Source organism: Coregonus clupeaformis, unplaced genomic scaffold (assembly GCF_020615455.1).
Source record: "Coregonus clupeaformis isolate EN_2021a unplaced genomic scaffold, ASM2061545v1 scaf0528, whole genome shotgun sequence".
NCBI lineage: Eukaryota > Metazoa > Chordata > Actinopteri > Salmoniformes > Salmonidae > Coregonus > Coregonus clupeaformis.
In genome coordinates this window covers 295,001-300,000 of record NW_025533983.1, presented here as the reverse complement: position 1 = coordinate 300,000, position 5,000 = coordinate 295,001, and positions in this window count along the sequence as shown.

Here is a 5,000-nt window from a genome sequence, read left to right as displayed (position 1 = left end):
GCCACCCTTCTTCCATCCATTAAGGCGGTCCCAGCCATGGCCATTAACTGTTTTAAGGTGATGATTTTGCCCTTCACCAGAATCTTGGAGAAATATGGAACAGCTGCAGTTGTACAATCCAGTCTTGCCCCGTACACCAGAGGTTCCTCCAACAGCCAATGCACTGACTCCGCTGACGTTCGTCTGGACACCTTCATAATGCTCCACACCCTAAGAAGGCCTCTGTAAAACGGAGGTACTCCCTCCCTAGAAATCTGGCTACTATCAACCAAAAATAAAGCTTTCTTTAAACCTAATCCCCCAACCTGCTGTAATACAAGACCTGCCACCCCTCTCCAAACCACATTTTCCGGTCCATAAAGCAACCTTTGAATAAACTGAAACCGGAAAGCAGCAGCCCTACTAGCAAGATGTACAAGACCTTGTCCCCCCTCCTCTTTTGACAAATACAAAACACTTTGTGGAACCCAGTGATATTTATCCCAAAAAAAATCCACAATCATTGCCTGTATCTTAGCCAGAAGGCCAGATGGTGGCTCTAAAACTGACAACCGATGCCACAGTGCAGAGGCAATCACATTGTTAACTATAATAGTGCGCCCTATATGACATACGCGATAACAACTAACGCCATCTCCTCATCCTCCCTTCCACCATTTCAACCACCCCAATCCAATTTTTTTCCATTGTCCCCTCATCTCCTAGGTACACTCCAAGGTACTTAAAACCTCCCTTACACCATTCCAGCCCCCTGGCAAAGCCATGATCCCTCCAGACCATTCTCCAATCTGTAAAGCACAACTTTTTTCCCAATTTACCTTTGCAGAGGATATTCCCCTAAAACGGTCAACCATTAGACTCAAACTATCCACCTCCGCTTGATTTTTCACTAAAACAACTACATCATCAGCATAGGCTGAGAGACGAATAGGAGGAATATCCTCTGAAAGGTACACCCCTTCAATGCGACTTCTAATGCTATTTAGTAGTGGCTCTATAGCAATGGCATATAACATTCCCGACAAAGAGCATCCCTGCCTAATACCTCTACACACTTCAAAAGGAGCACTCAAACCACCGTTAACTTTCAATACACTTTCAATGTCACCATATATCACCTTTATCATGGCAATAAAACCAGAGCTGAACCCAAATGCCTCAAAAGTGTGCCATAAGTATTGATGTTCAACTCGGTCAAATGCCTTTTCCTGATCAATTGAAATTAGACCAGCATCCAACCCAATAGCCCTAGAGACGTCCAAAAATCACGAATCAGAGAAATGTTATCCCCTATCTGCCTGCCAGGAACACAGTAGGACTGGTCCGTATGTATGATTTGCCCCATCACCTCCCTCAGCCTGTTGGACAAAGCCTTTGACAGGATCTTATAATCAGTGCACAATAGAGTCACCGGCCTCCAGTTCTTCACCTCCCTAGGGTCACCCTTTTTGGGCAGTAGGGTGAGGACAGCCCTTCTGCAGCTTATTGGTAGTAACCCTCCGGTTAAACTATCATTAACTACTGCTAGCCAATCCTCTCCCAACATAGCCCAAAAAGACTTAAAAAAGTCAACGGGAAGCCCATCAATGCCTGGTGCCCTTCCATTTTCCATGCCTTTTAATGCAGTGTATAGCTCCTGCAAAGACAATGGTTGCTCTAGCTCAACCTGAGCTTCTGCAGCCACCTGTGGGAGCCCATCAAGGAACTGCTGTGTCACTGTTTTATCCTCTTTGTACTCACACTTGTAGAGCTCAGCATAGAACTCTACTGCCCTCTTTCTAATTTCACTAGGGCTAGTGAGCTCCTGTCCAACAGCTGATTTGAGACAATGAATAATTTTTCTTTGTCCATTCTTTTCTCTAAACCAAAGAAAAACTTGGATGAGGCATCCATTTCAGAGATTCCCTGAAACTTACTTCTCACCAATGCCCCCTGTGCTCTGATACCCAGCAGGTCTGCCAATGTAACTTTTTTCCTCTTGAGGGCCTGAGTATGGCCTCGATCTCCTGTGGTCTCAACCAACGTCATGAGTTCCACTATTTCAGTCTCTAGGGCTTTCATTGATTTGGTGATATCCCTGGTGACATTCCTTGTGTATTGATTACATAATTGTTGAATCTGGATTTTCCCTATATCCCACCACTGTTGAAGGGATACAAAACTGGCCTTTTGAGACCTCCACCTCTCCCAAAAAAACTAAAACATTTCCTGAAGTGAGCATCACTCAATAAAGTTATATTAAAATGCCAATATGCGCTTTTTGGGTTTTACATCGTTAATGAACACCACCTCTGTTATTAAACAATGATCAGAAAATCCCACTGGGGTTATCACACTTGATTTACAGACCTGAGATTGATGCTCAAAACAATAAAACCTATCTAACCTGGCCATAGAGATGGTGTTCTCTCTCACATGCGCCCAGGTGTACTGTCTCGTGCCTCCATGTTGACTCCGCCAAATATCACACAGTTCATGTGTTACAATGAGGCGTTTTAAAAAAGTCCTTGAGGCTATATGAGGTTCTTTGTGATTTCTATCTAAATCACTGACTGTACAGTTAAAATCCCCAGCAATAAATAAATAATCTTCATTATTACATTTCCCAATGGTATTTGATAATGTCTCTAAAAAACATACCCTCTCAACTGCCACCACTGGGGCATATACATTTATCAGACACATAGTGATGTTTTCATACCTTGCTCTAACTTTTAATAACCTCCCCTCAACTACCTCTTCAACCTCATATGACAAAGGCAAAAACCCTTTGAGAACAAGATGGCCACACCCCCACTTTTTGAGTCTTTATGACTACACACCACTGTCCCCCCACTCCTGTTGCCACATAACTTCATTTTCCAAATTACTATGCGTTTCTTGTAGAAAATTTATGTCACTTCCCTTTCCCCTAATTAACTCATACACTACGGCTCTTTTAACGTCTCTTGCCCCATTTACGTTTAAAGAAGAAATCTTAAAACTGCTCATGGATGAAAAAAAAATACAGAGGAAAACACAGAAACCACATCTCTTTACAGAGTTAAGGCTGCGACTGAACTCTTTCATTTTCTTTAGAATTTGCATCACTTATCACTCTCGTGACCACTTTCTTGAGTCTAGCAATTTCAGGGCTTGTCAAACCTCCCCTGTTATTTTTGACATCAGAAACTTTGCTGATTCAATAAACAATTCACTTTCAGGGAAAAAAATCTGTTACATTATAATCCTGCATATATTTCTTCCCTTTTGTCAACTTCAGAAATTGACGTACTTTCTCAATCCCATACCTCCCTTCCACCCCATTTATCTCACTATTTTGTTGTGACGCATCAGATGACTCACTCTCGCTATCCTCCCCAGAAGAAAACTCCACCATCTCTACAACCTGTTTATCTTCAACTGATTTATCAATCTCTACCTTCCTCTTGGAATTAGACCCTTCACCACCCCTTACATTCTTCCTCTTACTCCTCGGTACTTTGAAAACAGCGGCTTCCTTTTCCATTATTTCAATCTCCTCCTGACCTACAATTTCATTTTCCAGCACCACCTCAGCAACGGCAGTCGCAATCTCACCGACTTTTTCCCCTCCTTCTTTGTTCTGATCTACCACCATTGCCCCCGTATCCACACTGCCTTCCTCTCCTACTTTTCCAACCACATCTGCCCACCTCCTCCCTTCCCCAGCACCCGCACCCTAAGCATGTTCATCCCTTCGCGGTGGTGCATTAGCTGCACCAGCACTATAGCTGCTACCTGAATCTGCGCGCTCATTCTCGGGACAATTACGCGCCAAATGCCCCTCTCTTCCACAGCCAAAGCATTTCATTGATTCAGTAGAAGCGTAGAAAACATAATCAAATCCATCAATCTTAAAACTGAATGCTAAATTCAGTTCATCAATGTCCTTTTTTAAAATCATATGCACTTGTCTCCTATGAGACACGACATGTTTCAGCAACGGAGATTTGCATCCAAAAAGAACCTTCTTTATTGTTGATACAATTTGACCATGACGAGATAACTCTCGCTCCAACACTTCATCTCTAACAAATGGTGGTACGTTAGAAAGTATAACTTTCTTCGCCGGATTCATAAGCGGAAATACCGGCGTCTGCGTCTCCCGCAACACAACACCACTCTCAACTATCTTATTCACCTTTTCAATGGAATCTAAAAATATCACTACAGCGCTATTCATCCTTGAGGCTGATTTGATGCTATCATACCCAATAATAGCACCCACTGCCAAGCTACATTCTTCCACTGAACACCCGGCCGCAGCAGGAATCTTAACTCCATGTCGCCGACTAAGTTTTTCAAACTCCAAACTTCCGCGAGTGGCCATTGCAACCAGCCTCACCCGCTGGTTGTGCCCTCGCGAAAAACAACCTCAACAATCCCACCACCCCTATACGTGCTTAGTGACAGTTAGACAAGATAACCTTAAACCAACTAAACTAATCAATATAAATATATACACACCAAAAACCCAATAGAATGAAAAAAATTCCAGTCGCTCTCACACTCACTCCTGCTTCACGACTCACTCCCAGCATGCACTCCAACGAGAGAGAGAGACAGAGAGAGAGAGAGAGAGAGAGAGAGAGAGAGCTAGAGAGCGAGAGAGAGAGGGAGCGAGAGAGAGAGAGAGAGAGAGAGAGAGAGAGAGAGAGAGAGAGAGAGAGAGAGAGAGAGAGAGAGAGAGCGAGAGAGAGAGAAAGAGAGATAGCGAGAGGGATAGAGAGCGAGAGAGAGAGAGAGAGTGAAAGCGAGAGCGAGAGGGAGAGAGAGAGAGTGAAAGCGAGAGCGAGAGGGAGAGAGAGAGAGAGAGAGAGCTAGAGAGCGAGAGGGAGAGAGAGAGAGCGAGAGAGAGAGAGAGAGGGAGAGAGAGAGAGAGAGCGAGAGAGAGAGAGAGCGAGAGGGATAGAGAGCGAGAGAGAGAGAGAGAGAGAGAAAAAGGTCCAGTTGCCAGGACCACAAATACAAATTCCATC